This window comes from Oncorhynchus mykiss, chromosome 11 (genome assembly GCF_013265735.2).
Source record: "Oncorhynchus mykiss isolate Arlee chromosome 11, USDA_OmykA_1.1, whole genome shotgun sequence".
NCBI classification, from domain to species: domain Eukaryota; kingdom Metazoa; phylum Chordata; class Actinopteri; order Salmoniformes; family Salmonidae; genus Oncorhynchus; species Oncorhynchus mykiss.
This window is the reverse complement of record NC_048575.1, coordinates 76,761,342-76,777,346: the sequence shown is the minus strand read 5'-3', so window position 1 is coordinate 76,777,346 and position 16,005 is coordinate 76,761,342. Positions and strand designations below refer to the sequence as shown.

At 44.4% G+C, this 16,005-nt stretch overlaps 1 protein-coding gene across 3 annotated transcripts in view; it reads left to right on the top strand.

Annotated features, from left to right (window-relative positions):
• The window catches only part of LOC110535119 (amyloid-beta A4 precursor protein-binding family A member 1), a 132,005-nt gene that overhangs the window by 25,579 nt on the left and 90,421 nt on the right, over window positions 1-16,005 (top strand). For all 3 annotated transcript variants that reach the window (XM_036936392.1, XM_036936393.1, XM_036936391.1), the window contains exon 2: window positions 15,175-15,351. The gene's annotated coding sequence lies outside the window, so the exon portion shown is untranslated. The remainder of the gene's footprint in view (window positions 1-15,174; window positions 15,352-16,005) is intronic.

The following is a 16,005-nucleotide window of genomic DNA, read 5'->3' as shown; positions in this document are numbered from 1 at the left end:
AGAGAGGGATGGAGAGAGAGAGGGTTGGAGAGAGGGATGGCGGGAGAGAGAGAGGGATGGAGAGAGGGATGGAGAGAGGGAGGGAGAGATGGAGAGAGAGAGAGATGGAGGGAGAGAGATGGAGGGAGGGATGGAGAGAGAGAGAGAGAGAGGGATGGAGAGAGGGATGCAGTCGTGTACCAGATGTCTCTGAGCTCCTGGTTCATTATTTCCTTTTGGAAGATTCTATGAATACATTATCATGGCTTCATTATGAATCATAGTGTGTGTCCTAAATGGCTCCCTATGCTCTATATAGTGCAAAAGTAGTGCACTATATAGGAAATAGCGTGCCAATTGGGACACAGACACAGTCAATGCCAGTGTTGTCACTAATGCTATTACATTGAAAAAGGGGATATTTAATACACACTAAACCTTAGTGTTAGCTACTGCATAGTAATGTGATCAGTCAGCTGGTAGTCCTCTATGTGAAGATCAGATCATTATCTGCCTGTCTGGATATTTGTGTGAAATTGTTCATTGGAGTTCAGGGAGGAGTTTTGGATCAACAAACCTTGGCTGTGAGTCACATGTGCTGTGTGGAGTTGCGCACACGTACGTGTGTGTGTGTGTGTGTGTGTGTGTGTGTGTGAGTGAGATCATGGACATTAATAATCCATTGACTATTCATGTTATTCAGGTCTTTATGCCTGCAGAGGAAGTTAAACTGACAGAATATTAATACAGTGAGTTTTATCTGGAATGTCCTGTTGAAATGAGGCTAATAACATCCCACAGCTCAACCTCCTTTCCTTAGTGCAGCGTCTCATTCCTTCACTCACTCACTCTTTTTGTTTGTTTACTGTTTTTGTTTACACACACACACCACACACACATACCACACACAAACACAACCTAACTTCCATTTAGTGCTTCTGCCGTGTGTGTGTGTGTGTGTGTGTGTGTGCGCGCGCGTGCGTGCGTGCGTGCGCATGAAAGAGAGAGTGTGAGTGGTTGAGGAGGTGACTGTGACTGGAGTGTACCATGGGTAGTTGAGCGAGTGATAGCTCTCACATCGACTGCTGGAACACATTGACCAGAAGCCCGCTGAGATAATTCTTGAGTATTTCTCTGAGCTCACACCATTATAAGACCGCTCAGGAGGAGGGGGGAGGAGGAGGGGGTGGGGGAGATGAGCAGAGGAGGGAGGAGAGTAGAGAGGGTGAGAGGAGAGGAGAGTGAAGAAAAGGGAGGGGAGCGAGTGACATGGAGAGGGTGATGGGGAAGGGAGAGGTGGGGGCAGGGAAGAGTGATGGGGCAGGAAGAGGTGGGGGCAGGGAGGAGGGTGATGGGGAAGGAAGAGGTGGCTGGCAGGGAAGAGGGTGATGAGGAAGGGAGAGGTGGGGGCAGGGAAGAGTGATGGGGCAGGGAGAGGTGGGGGCAGGGAGGAGGGTGATGGGGAAGGAAGAGGTGGGGGCAGGGAGAAGGGTGATGAGGAAGGGAGAGGTGGGGGCAGGGAAGAGTGATGGGGCAGGGAGAGATGGGGCAGGGAGGAGGGTGATGAGGAAGGGAGAGGTGGGGGCAGGGAAGAGTGATGGGGCAGGGAGAGGTGGGGGCAGGGAGGAGGGTGATGGGGAAGGAAGAGGTGGGGGCAGGGAGGAGGGTGATGAGGAAGGGAGAGGTGGGGGCAGGGAAGAGTGATGGGGCAGGGAGGAGGGTGATGGGGAAGGAAGAGGTGGGGGCAGGGAAGAGGGTGATGAGGAAGGGAGAGGTGGGGGCAGGGAAGAGGGTGATGAGGAAGGGAGAGGTGGGGGCAGGGAAGAGGGTGATGGGGAAGGAAGAGGTGGGGGCAGGGAGGAGGGTGATGGGGAAGGAAGAGGGTGATGAGGAAGGGAGAGGTGGGGGCAGGGAAGAGTGATGGGGCAGGGAGAGGTGGGGGCAGGGAGGAGGGTGATGAGGAAGGGAGAGGTGGGGGCAGGGAAGAGGGTGATGGGGAAGGGAGAGGTGGGGGCAGAGAGAGGGTGTTGGGGCAGGGAGAGGTGGGGGCAGGGAGGAGGTGAGGGAAGGGAGAGGTGAGGGCAGAGAAGAGGGTGATGGGGCAGGGAGAGGTGGGGGCAGGGAGGAGGGTGATGGGGAAGGAAGAGATGAGGGAAGGGAGAGGTAAGGGCAGGGAAGAGGGTGATGGGGCAGGGAAGAGGGTGATGGGGAAGGAAGAGGTGGGGGCAGGGAGAGGTGGGGGCAGGGAGGAGGGTGATGGGGAAGGAAGAGGTGAGGGAAGGGAGAGGTGAGGGCAGGGAAGAGGGTGATGGGGCAGGGAAGAGGGTGATGGTGCAGGAAAGAGGGTGATGGGCCAGGGAAGAGGGTGATGGGCCAGGGAAGAGGGTGATGGGGCAGGGAAGAGGGTGATGGGGCAGGGAAGAGGGTGATGGGGCAGGGAAGAGGGTGATGGTGCAGGGAGAGGTGGGGGCAGGGAAGACGGTGATGGGACAGGGAAGATGGGAGACAGAAAGGAGAAATGTAAGGTCAAAGAAGACATACAGAGAGAGAGAGAGAGGAGGATGAAGGTGAAGAGAGATGTAGTGCTGGATGAGTAGCTCCGTTGGTTTGAGAAGTGACAGTAACAGTGCAGCCAGGTTGACAGAGTGGAAGGCAGTTGGACTGTAATACTCTAAACATGCATCTCAACCACTCACCAATGACCTCCACAGAGCCGTCAAACAGGAGAAACTCCAATACAGGAACAAGGTGGAATCCTATTAGACCGGCTCCAACCCTAGGCACATGTGGCAGGGCCTAGAGTCCAATACAGATTTCAAAGGAAGACCCAATCGTGATCTTCCCAACCATGCTCCTCTACCAGACGAACTCAATGCATTTCATGCACGCTTCGAGAAAAACACAGAGCCGCGCATAATGGGCCCGCCATCCCAGAGGACTGGGTGATCTCTCCCTCTCTCTCTCCAAGGCCGACATAAGTAAGGCTTTTAATCTGGTCAACATTCGCAAGGCCACGGGGGCAAGACGGTATTCCAGGGTGCATTCTCAGAGCATCCGCAGACCAGCTAGCTGCTTCTTCACGGTCAGTTTCAACATCTCCATGTGCCAGTCTGTAGTCCCTACGTCTCAAGATGACCACCCTCGTTCCTGTTCCCAAGAACTCTAAAGTTACCTGCCATTATGACTACCACCCTGTAGCACTCACCTCTGTAATCAGGAAGTGATGACTACCACCCTGTAGCACTCACCTCTGTAATCAGGAAGTGATGACTACCACCCTGTAGCACTCACCTCTGTAATCAGGAAGTGATGACTACCACCCTGTAGCACGCACATCTGTAATCAGGAAGTGATGACTACCACCCTGTAGCACTCACCTCTGTAATCAGGAAGTGATGACTACCACCCTGTAGCACTCACCTCTGTAATCAGGGAGTGATGACTACCACCCTGTAGCACTCACATCTGTAATCAGGAAGTGATGACTACCACCCTGTAGCACTCACCTCTGTAATCAGGAAGTGATGACTACCACCCTGTAGCACTCACATCTGTAATCAGGAAGTGATGACTACCACCCTGTAGCACGCACATCTGTAATCAGGAAGTGATGACTACCACCCTGTAGCACTCACCTCTGTAATCAGGAAGTGATGACTACCACCCTGTAGCACGCACATCTGTAATCAGGAAGTGATGACTACCACCCTGTAGCACTCACCTCTGTAATCAGGAAGTGCTTTAAAAAGTTTGCCATGGCACATACAGTATCACACCTTCCTAATATTGAGTTGCACTCTCCCCCTTTTCCCTCAGAACAGCCTCGGTTCATCAGGGCATGGACTCTACAAGGTGATGAAAGCGTTCCACAGGGATGCTGGACCGTGTTGACTCCAATGCTTCCTACAGTTGTGTCAAGTTGGCTGGATGTCTTTTGGGTGGTGGACCATTCTTCACACAGGAAACTGTTGAGTGTGAAAAACCCAGCAGCGTTGCAGTTCTTGACACAAACCGGTGCTCCTGGCACCTGCTACCACACCCCGTTCAAAGGCACCCTCTGAATGGCACACATGCACAATCCATGTCTCAATTGTCTCAAGGCTTAAAAATCCTTATTTACCCCGTCTTCTCCCCTTCATCTACACTGATTGAAGTGGATTTAACAAGTGACATCGATGAGGGATCAGTGCTTTCACCTGGATTCACCTGGTCAGTCTATGTCATGGAAAGAGCAGGTGTTCCTAATGTTTTGTCCCCTCGGTGTAGAGTGTTATTACTATCACTGCGTTGCGGGGAAAGTCACTGTCACTGTACTATTTTGCACTTGAAACTTGAAACGCGACCTATCTATCTTTCTCATAGCGGCTAGCAGACAAATACAGCACAGGAATGTCACATGTTGCGTCGGAAATGGCACCCTATTCCCTACATAGTACACTACTTTAGCCTCATAAGGCTCTGGACAGTTGTAGTGCACTATATAGGGAATAGGGTGCACTTTGGGATGCATCCACTGACAATGAGGTGTGATGGAGAATAGGGGGCTGTCAGTCACATCAAATGTGCTCTGCGGTGCTGTGGCCGTGCTGGAGAATAGCAATAGGGGTGCGGCTTTAGGAGAGGCTCTCTTATTTATTTATTTATTTATTTTATATAACCTTTATTTAACTAGGAAAGTCGGTTGAGAACAAATTCTTATTTACAATGACGGTCTATCCCGGCCAAACCCAGACGACGTTGGGCCAATTGTGCGCCGACCTATGGGGCTCCCAATCATGGCCAGATGTGATACAGCCTGGATTCGAACCAGGGCTGTAGTGACACCTCTTGCACTGAGATGCAGTGCCTTAGACCGCTGTGCCACTCGGGAACTCTATTTGGGAGATAGAGGCAGAAGGATGGAGCTGTGGCTCAGGGACACACGGAGTCTTCGAGAGAGCTCTTTGCTCTCACATACACACACACACACACATAAATTGCCTGGGTGTTCTTTTCTCTCCCTGACTTCAAGGCTGTTATTTTGTGCTTCTCGTTCACATCAGAACACAGAATAAAATGGAGGCGGGTGGTGCTGAAATAGCAGAGTGTAATTGACACGGACATTAATCATTACTGTGGAGATAAAAGAGGCTCAATGTCTGTTTTCAACAGTCACATTGTACTGCGCTGTAGTGTAAGCCACCAGAAAGAAACACGTAAACCAAACATAAATAATATCACTCCAGCTAAGATTAATTCAACTTCACAGTTCTTTAGCTGTTGTGATGAAATTAATTATTATATTTTTGTTATTAGGAATGCCTTTGAGGTTAGAACATGAAAGATCTGAGAGTGACAGACAGACAGACAGACAGACAGACAGACAGACAGACAGACAGACAGACAGACAGACAGACAGAGTGACAGAGTGACAGAGTGACAGACAGACAGACACAGAATCCCCTGACAGACAGACAGACAGACAGGTGTGTGTGTGTTTCTTTAGACCGTGTCCTTGGTAGCTGTCTAAGAAACACTGTTGTTGTTCCCTTCAAGCATCTCTTCAGTGTTGATCTCCAACCCCAGTCTGAGACAACCCAGCGTTTGTTCCTGTCAGACAGTGCAGGGCAAACCTCTTCTGTCACCCCGCAGATGGTGTGTGTGTGTATATATGAATGAGTGAGACGCTGCGTGTCTTCAGGGCCTGTCACCCTGCTGTAACACACACTGAGCTAAGCTGAGCTGACTTCAGAGATCCTGGACAGCCGTGTGTGTGTGTGTGTGTGAGTGACAGTTTGTTCATCGCCGCTTGTATGACTGTATTAGATCAATGGCAGAATATCTTTGTCCCCAAGGCCACTCTCTTTAGGTCATCTTCTCCTTCACACACTGTTTACGCTGTGTGATTACACGTCTGTATTTATAGTACTTATAAGGTGCCGAGGGGGCTTTTCTATACAGTATTCACGCCCTGCTGTGAGTAGCTACAGTAGTTATGGTAACTTTAGTAGCAATAGTAGCTATAGTAGTTATGGTAACTTTAGTAACTATAGTAGCTATAGTAGTTATGGTAACTTTAGTAGTTCTAGAAACTATAGTAGTTTTAGTAGCAATAGTAGCTGTAGTAGTTATGGTAACTATAGTAGTTATAGTAACTATGGTAACTATAGTAGTTATAGTAACTATGGTAACTATAGTTGTTATAGTATTTATGGTAGCTATAGTAACTATAGTAGTTATAGTAACTATAGTAGTTAGTAGTTATAGTAGTTATATTAGCTATAGTAGTTATAGTAACTATGGTAACTACAGTAGTTATAGTATTTATGGTAGCTATAGTAACTATAGTAGTTATAGTAACTATAGTAGTTAGTAGTTATAGTAGTTATATTAGCTATAGTAGTTATAGTAACTATGGTAACTACAGTAGTTATAGTATTTATGGTAGCTATAGTAACTATAGTAGTTATAGTAACTTTAGTAACTATAGTAGCTATAGTAGTTATGGTAACTTTAGTAGTTCTAGTAACTATAGTAGTTTTAGTAGCAATAGTAGCTGTAGTAGTTATGGTAACTATAGTAGTTATAGTAACTATGGTAACTATAGTAGTTATAGTAACTATGGTAACTATAGTAGTTATAGTATTTATGGTAGCTATAGTAACTATAGTAGTTATAGTAACTATAGTAGTTAGTAGTTATAGTAGTTATATTAGCTATAGTAGTTATAGTAACTATGGTAACTACAGTAGTTATAGTATTTATGGTAGCTATAGTAACTATAGTAGTTATAGTAACTATAGTAGTTAGTAGTTATAGTAGTTATATTAGCTATAGTAGTTATAGTAACTATGGTGACTATAGTAGTTATAGTATTTATGGTAGCTATAGTAACTATAGTAGTTATAGTAACTATAGTAGTTATAGTAGTTATATTAGCTATAGTAGTTATAGTAACTACTATAACTATAGTAACTATGGTAGCTATAGCAGCTATTTTAGCTATAGCAGTTATTGTAGCTATTTTAGCTATAGCAGTTATGTTAGCAAAAGTAGCTATAGCAGCTATATTAGCTATAGCAGCTATAGTTGCATCACTGCCTGGTATGGCAATTGCTCGACCTCTGACCGCAAGGCACTACAGAGGGTAGTGCATACTGCCCAGTTCATCCCAGTTCATACTGCCCAGTTGCCTGCCATCCAGGACCTCTGCACCAGGCGGTGTCAGAGGAAGGCCCTAAAAATTGTCAAAGACCCCAGTCATAGACTGTTCTCTCTACTACCGCATGGCAAGCGGTACCGGAGTGCCAAGTCTAGGACAAAAAGACTTCTCAACAGTTTTTACCCCCAAGCCATAAGACTCCTTGAACAGGTAACCAAATGGTTACCCGGACTATTTGCATTGTGTGCCCCCCAACCGCTCTTTTACACTGCTGCTACTCTCTGTTTATCTTATATGCATAGTCACTTTAACTATACATTCATGTACATACTACCTCAATTGGCCCGACCAAACAGTGCTCCCGTACATTGGCTAACCGGGCTATCTGCATTGTGTCCCACCACCTGCCAACCCCTCTTTCACAGTACTGCTACTCTCTGTTCATCATATATGCATAGTCACTTTAACCATATCTTTTTTGTACTCACTACCTCAATAAGCCTGACTAGCCGGTGTTTGTATGTAGGCTCGCTACTTTTATAGCCTCGCTACTGTATATAGCCTCGCTACTGTATATAGCCTCTCTACTGTATATAGCCTCTACTGTACATAGCCTCTCTACTGTATATAGCCTCTCCTTTATATAGCCTCGCTACTGTTATTTTTCACTGTCTTTTAACTGTTGTTTTTATTTCTTTACCTACCTATTGTTCACCTAATACGTTTTTTGCACTATTGGTTAGAGCCTGTAAGTAAGCATTTCACTGTAAGGTCTACACCTGTTGTATTCGGCGCACGTGACATATATAAACTTTGATTTGTTATAACAGGTATAGAAGTTATATTAGCTATAGCAGTTATAGTAGCTATAGCAGTTGTATTATCTATATTAGCTATAGTAGTTATAGTAACTATAGTAGTTATAGTAACTATTGTAACTATAGGAACGATAGTAGTTATAGTAATGATAGTAGCTATCGTAATGATAGTAGCTATCGTAATGATAGAAACAATAGTAACTATAGAAGCAATAGTAGCTATAGTAATGATAGTAGCTATAGCAGTTATATTAGTTATAGTAGTTATAATAACTGTAGTAGTTATAATAACTGTAGTAGTTATAGTAACTGTAGTAGTTATAGGAACTATAGTAGTTATAGTAACTATAGTAGTTATAGTAGCTATAGTAACGATAGTAGCTATAGTAATGGTAGAAGCGTTAGTAACTATAGAAGCATTAGTAGCTATAGTAGTTATAGTAGTGATAGTAGGTATAGTAGTCATATTATATATATATACCACTGGGATGGGTCTATACTCTATGTGATGAACAAACATATTCCTCTCATCCTGTCATCCTCTGTCACTGTCTCTTAAACTGATCCTGGGGAACCAAAGGGTGCACATTTTAAATTTTGCCTAAGCAATACACCGCTGATTCAAATGAGCAACTCATCATCAAGCTTTGTGTGTATTGCAAAGGCAGAATGTGCATCCCATTGGGGGTATAATAATATATAATAGAATAGAATAAGAAACTCAGGTCTACCTAGTCTCTATTGAAATGGCTTTTTGTGAGCAGTAAGTGTTGTTGTTTTTACAATGACTGGAGTATCTGTACGGTGTCTGTCTTCAGAGACATGGCCCTCTGCTTTGGTTGCTTTTTCATTCGTCAAGAAGACAGTAGGTGCTTTATTCCCATTGGTGGACAGAGGTGTCTGTCTTCACAGACATGGCCCTCCGCTTTGGTTGCTTTTTCATTAGTCGAGAAGACAGTAGGTGCTTTAAGCCCATTGGTGGACAGAAGTGTCTATCTTCAGAGACATGGCCCTCTGCTTTGGTTGCTTTTTCATTAGTCGAGAAGACAGTAGGTGCTTTATTCCCATTGGTGGACAGACTGTGTTCGACTTCATGGGTGCATCTCAAAGTCCACACCTCATCTCCTTTCCTTGAGATCCCTGAAATGAGAAGGAAGCCCTGGTAGACTATTGAGATGGAAGTAGAGGAGACAAGGAGAGGAGGCCATTTTAGACTATTAAGATCCGTCCCGTGTAAAGGTCACTTCCCTCACCTGCCGTCGCAGAGGGAGTCATTACTGAGGCGTCTCCATGACAACCCAGCAGCATGCCATGACAACACCATGACAACCCAGCAGCAGCTCGCCCTGCATGGGGAGATTTAGCCAGGCCGGATCAGTGATAACAAAAACACACTCTCTCTCTTTCACCCCGACTGACTCTTTTAGACAAATAGGAAATGAAGGAAACATTGGCACTGAAGTGTTATGGTCAGTATACAGTAAAAAAAAATATATAGGTATTTTAGGTCTTTTATGTCCAACATGTCATGAATGCAACTATCTTCAAGCAGATATGAATCCAATAGAAATCAGAAATCTCAAACCCACCATAACATGTTTTTCTGCTTGGTCATACAGTATCTTTGGTCTATATGTGTCTTAAAGACACTTTAAAATGTCAACCTTATCTTATGTGACACTGTTTCGACCAGAGAGACAGAATGTTTTTCCCCCACTGCCTGACCCAGGGCTCCAGTCTGAGCAGCACTGACTTACCGTACAGCCCAGTGACCCAGCTCTACCTCAGTCCCTGCCTTCAGACTCAGTCCTGTCGGGATACGACTATCACTAATCTGATGTTGTTTAACGAGTTACTATCTCCCGACTTAAACTCTAAAGATACAGTTGAAGTCAGAAGTTTACATCCACTTAGGTTGGAGTCATTAAAACTCATTTTTCAACCACTCCACAAAGTTCTTGTTAACAAACTATAGTTTTGGCAAGTCGGTTAGGACATCTACTTGGTGCATGACACAAGTCATTTTCGCAACAATTGTTTACAGACAGATTATTTCACTTAGAATTCACTGTTTCACAATTCCAGTGGGTCAGATGTTTACACACACTAAGTTGACTGTGCCTTTAAACAGCTTGGAAAATTACAGAAAATGGTGTCATGGCTTTAGATGGTTCTGATAGGCTAATCGACATCATTTGAGTCAATTGGAGGTGTACCTGTGGATGTATTTCAAGGCCTACCTTGAAATTCAGTGCGTCTGTACTTGACATCATGGGAAATCGGCCAAGACCTCAGAAAATAAATTGTAGACCTCCACAAGTCTGGTTCATCCTTGGGAGCAATTTCCAAACGCCCGAAGGTACCACGTTCATCTGTACAAACAATAGTACGCAAGTATAAACACCATGGGACAACGCAGTCATCATACCGCTCAGGAAGGAGACACGTTCTGTCTCCTAGAGATGAACGTACTTTGGTGCGGAAAGTGCAAATCAATCCCAGAACAACAGCAAAGGACCTTGTGAAGATGCTGGAGGAGACAGGTACAAAAGTATCTATATCCACAGTAAAACGAGTCCTATATCGACATAACCTGAAAGGCCACTCAGCAAGGAAGAAGACACTGCTCCAAAACTGCCATAAAAGCCAGATCGTACTTTTTGGAGAAATATCCTCTGGTCTGATGAAACAAAAATTGAACTGTTTGGCCATGCTTTGCTGCAGGAGGGACTGCTTTGCTGCAGGAGGGACTGGTGCACTTCACAAAATAGATGGCTTCATGAGGTAGGGAAATTATATGGAAATATCGAAGCAAAATCTCAAGACATCAGTCAGGAAGTTAAATCTTGGTTGCAAATGGGTCTTCCAAATGGACAAAGACCCCAAGCATACTTCCAAAATTGTAGCAAAATGGCTTCAGGACAACAAAGTCCAGGTATTGGAGTGGCCATCACAAATCCCTGACCTCAATCATATAGGAAATTTGTAGGGAGAACTGAAAAAGCATGTGTGAGCAAGGAGACCTACAAACCTGACTCAGTACACCAGCTCTGTCAGGGGGAGTGGGCCAAAATTCACCCAACTTATTGGGGAGGCTTGTGGAAGGCTACCTGAAACGTTTGACCCAAGTTAAACAATTTAAAGGCAATGCTACCAAATACTAATTGAGTGTATGTAAACTTCTGACCCACTGGGAATGTGATCTAAGAAATAAAAGCTGAAATAAATAATTCTCTACTATTATTCTGACATTTCACATTCTTAAAATGGTGGTGGTCCTAACTGACCTAATACAGGGAATTGTTACTAGGATTTAATGTCAGGAATTGTGAAAAACTGAGTTTAAATGTATTTGGCTAAGGTGTATGTAAACTTCTGACTGAGATTGACAGTTCTTTTGTGTTTCTTCCATTTGCGAATAATCGCACCAACTGTTGTCACCTTCTCACCAAGCTGCTTGGCGATGGTCTTGTAGCCCATTCCAGCCTTGTGCAGGTCTACAATCTTATCCTTGGAGAGCTCTTTGGTCTTGGTCATGGTGGAGAGTTTGGAATCTGATTGATTGATTGCTTCTGTGGACAGGTGTCTTTTATACAGGTAACAAACTGAGATTAGGAGCACTCCCTTTAAGAGTGTGCTCCTAATCTCAGCTCGTTACCTGTATAAAAGACACCTGGGAGCCAGAAATCTTTCTGATTGAGAGGGGGTCAAATACTTATTTCCCTCACTGTACATACTACCTTAATCAGCCTGACTAACCGGTGTCTGTATGTAGCCTCGCTACTTCTATAGCCTCGCTTCTGTATATAGCCTGTCTTTTTACTGTTGTTTTATTTCTTTACCTACCTATTGTTCAACTAATACCTTTTTTGCGCTATTGGTTAGAGCCTGTAAGTAAGCATTGGTTAGAGCCTGTAAGTAAGGTGAAATACCTGTTGTATTCAGCGCATGTGACAAACTTTGATATGATTTGATACACAGCCTGGTGGAACATGGACTGGTAGGGACAGAAAGAAACAGAGAGGAGAGGGCAGGTTGGCATTTATTGTCATGAATGTTGCCTTGGAGGCAGCACTTCATTGGTCATCACAAAGTCATCAAATCATCACAAAGGTTTACTTTGTCACAAAGTGAACCTAACCCTAACCTTAAATGAAGACTAAAAAACTCAGTTTTGTTTTCATAAATTTTTACGATGTAGCCAATTTTGACCCATCTTGCTGAAATCGCTCAGTTCTACCTCCAGGACAAGATTCATGACAATAAACGTTAACATGCGATAAGTGGAGTGCTCTGCTACTCTTTGCTGTGAAGTGGAGTGCTCTGCTACTCTTTGCTGTGAAGTGGAGTGCTCTGCTACTCTGCTTGGCCCCAGTGATGTACTGGGCTGTACACACTACCCTCTGTAGCGCCTTGCGGTCCGATGTCGAGCAGTTGCCATACCAGGCGGTGATGTAACCAGACAGGATGCTCTCGATGGTGCAGCTGTAGAATTTTTTTAGGATCTGAGGACCCATGCCAAATCTTTTCAGTCTCCTGAGGGGGAATAGGCTTTGTTGTGCCCTCTTCACGACTGTCTTGGTGTGTTTGGACCATGGTAGTGTGTTGGTGATGTGGACCAACGAACTCGAAGCTCTCTCCTTTTCCTGTAGTCCACAATAATCTCCTTTGTCTTGATCACATTGAGGAAGAGGTTGTTGTCCTGGCTCCACACTTCCAGGTCTCTGACCTCCTCCTTATAGGCTGTCTCATCGTTGTCGGTGATCAGGCCTACCACCGGTGTGTCATCTGCAAACGTAATTGTTGTGTTGGAGTCAAGCTTGGCCATGCAGTCATAGGTGAACAGGAAGTACAGGAGAGGACTAAGCACACACCCCTGAGCAAGGCAGATGTGTTGTTGTCTACCCTTAATTCCCGGCGGGCGGCCTGACAAGAAGTCCAAGATCCAGTTGCAGAGGGAGGTTTTTAGTCCTATAGTTTTAACTTAGTAATGAGCTTCGTGGGCACTATGGTGTTGAACGCTGAGCTGTTGTCAATGAACAGCATTCCCACGTAGGTGTTTCTGGGTGATAGTGTTGATGTGAACCATGACCGGCCTTTCAAAGCACTACGGGTCAGTAGTCATATAGACACGTTAACTTGGCGTTCTTGGGCACAGGGACTATGGTGTTCAGCTTGAAACATGTGGGTATTACAGACTTGGTCAGGGACAGGATGAAAATGTCAGTGAGTAGACTTGCCAGTTGGTCAGCGCATGCTTTTAGTACACGTCCTGATAATCCGTTTGGCCCTGCGGCCTTGTGAATGTTGACCTTTTTAAAGGTCTTACTCACATAGGCTACAGAGAACATGATCACAAAGTCATCCGGAATAGCTGGTGCTCTCATGCATGCTTCAGTATTACTTGCCTCGAAGCACGCATACAAGTAATTTAGCTCGTCTGGTATGCTCGTGTCACTGGGTAGCTCGCAGCTGGGCTTCCGTTTGTAGTCCGTAATATTTTGCAAGCCCTGCCACGTCCGACGAGCGTCAGAGTCGGTGTAGTAGGATTCAATCTTAGTCCTGTACTGACACTTTGCTTTTTGTCAAACGGCAGTCAAGCATCGATCATCATGTCACCAGAATAAGACCCTCGATGTTTATTGGAAAAGAGCATCAAGCGCGTCATCTTGCACTTTCACCACCCTGTGAAATTCATCACAACTTATCTGTAGCCTAATAAACAGCATGGTTTCTTGAGTCGTAGTGGGAGGGCAACACACCATAGCATCGTGTGACTCAAATATATCAATATTTTAACATAAAGGCATTTCCAACGCCATTTCTTGCATAATACATTTTATCGCCAAGAAAACATACCACCATGTCAAACATGCAATTGATCTGTTGGCATTTATAAAATTGTACGAAAACTTCCTGTTTCCATCACAGATGTTGTGATTTTTGTTTTATACGGTATGACTTTACTCGCATAAAAACCGTGGATGGCAACGTGGTTAGTGATTCACAATATTCTGCTTTCGGTCTCAACTCATCTAAAGAATGCTCTGCTTTTGGTCTCAACTCATCTAAAGAATGCTCTGCTCTCGGTCTCAACTCATCTAAAGAATGCTCTGCTTTTGGTCTCAACTCATCTAAAGAATGCTCTGCTCTCGGTCTCAACTCATCTAAAGAATGCTCTGCTCTCGGTCTCAACTCATCTAAAGAATGCTCTGCTCTCGGTCTCAACTCATCAAAAGAATGCTCTGCTCTCGGTCTCAACTCATCTAAAGAATGCTCTGCTTTTGGTCTCAACTCATCTAAGGAATGCTCTGCTTTCGGTCTCAACTCATCTAAAGAATGCTCTACTTTTGGTCGCAACTCATCTAAAGAATGCTCTGCTCTCGGTCTCAACTCATCTAAAGAATGCTTTGCTCTCGGTCTCAACTCATCTAAAGAATGCTCTGCTTTTGGTCTCAACTCATCTAAAGAATGCTCTACTTTTAGTCGCAACTCATATAAAGAATGCTCTGCTCTCGGTCTCAACTCATCTAAAGAATGCTCTGCTTTCATTCTCAACTCATCTAAAGAATGCTCTGCTCTCGGTCTCAACTCATCTAAAGAATGCTCTGCTCTCGGTCTCAACTCATCTAAAGAATGCTCTGCTCTCGGTCTCAACTCATCTAAAGAATGCTCAACTCATCTAATTGATGGGAACTTTATCAAAGCCCAGACTAGTCTCTTTCTGTTGTTATCCGCTCCGTGGAAATCTAGGTTACGGCTCTCTATTGAGTCACAGACATCACATATTGCCTTGACAAATTGGATGAGAGTGTGCGTGTGTGTGTGTGTGCATGTGTGCGCGCATGTGAATTCAAGTTTAGAGTCGCACTGTTTCATCTGTCAAAAAGCCACAGAAGTCACATCATCAAGCCTGAGATTTAACAACAACAGAAGAGGCTGATTCTCGCCGGCCTCTCTGCCTCTCACTGCTGTTCCATGGCTCTGCTAGGATTACTGCAGATTGGTCATCTAAGAGACAAACTTGAGCTGTTCTCTGTGTGTGTCTCTGCCGATGGGATATACAGTATAGCTTGTTTCAATTGTTTGTATTGTCGTGCTTTCGTGTGTGTGTGTGTGTGTGTGTGTGTGTACACCCATTTTCATCTGTTTATCTGTTTTTCCACCCACTCTTCTCTTTCAATAGATCCTCTTTCCTCTCTCCTCTAATCTGTTGTCCTCTTGTCTGTGTTGTAGGCTGGAGCTGCTGTGATCTGAGGCACTGTCCCTACATGCCTGTACCAGTCTAAGGACTCCAGTAGTTGCTTTCAACCACACCATCTCCACATTACCACAGAACCATAGGGTCCAACCCTGACCTCTGCTCCAGGGAGCCACCTAACCGCCCTCCACACCCATTGATGGTTCTAGAAGGTGAGTCTCTGTCTTCCACCTCATTCCTGTTGGTATACTCTGAATATTCCTTCCTGGACTATAAATTGTGCCTTCCTGTATTATAACTATACTAAAATGTTTATTCTATTCTACTGAGCCAGTTACTTTATATTCGTATTATAATAGTTATTTATTAATAGATTATTATTTACTGTTGTATTGTCGAGAAGTGTCTTTTGACACTATATAAACGAGTCATCCCGCAGTGTTTGTGATTACACCCTGATGAAGACAGCTTGGCTGTCGAAACGTTGGTATTACATTTTTGCATCTGAGCTCCTAGAGTGTGCGGCTCTCTTTTATTTTCAAGTCTTCTACTCCGCTAGCCAAATGCTTACTCTGCGAGTAAGCATTTCGTTGGATGACGTATACTGTATTTATCCTGCAGATACGAGGAATAAAACGTAAACCTTTTTCTCTGCTACCTACTGAGAGTTTACTGGAAGGAAATAGAGGTTCTATATTTAACATTTAAAAAACAACTAACAACATGAAATCCTTCATCAAAGGACTTTAGGTGATTTAAAAAATAATAATAAGCACAAATATTTTATTGACCTCTTTATAGTCCTGAAAATATCTTGCACTTTCAATTTGTTCTTCCAATCAAACAGCTTGGTTGGACTTTCTGCC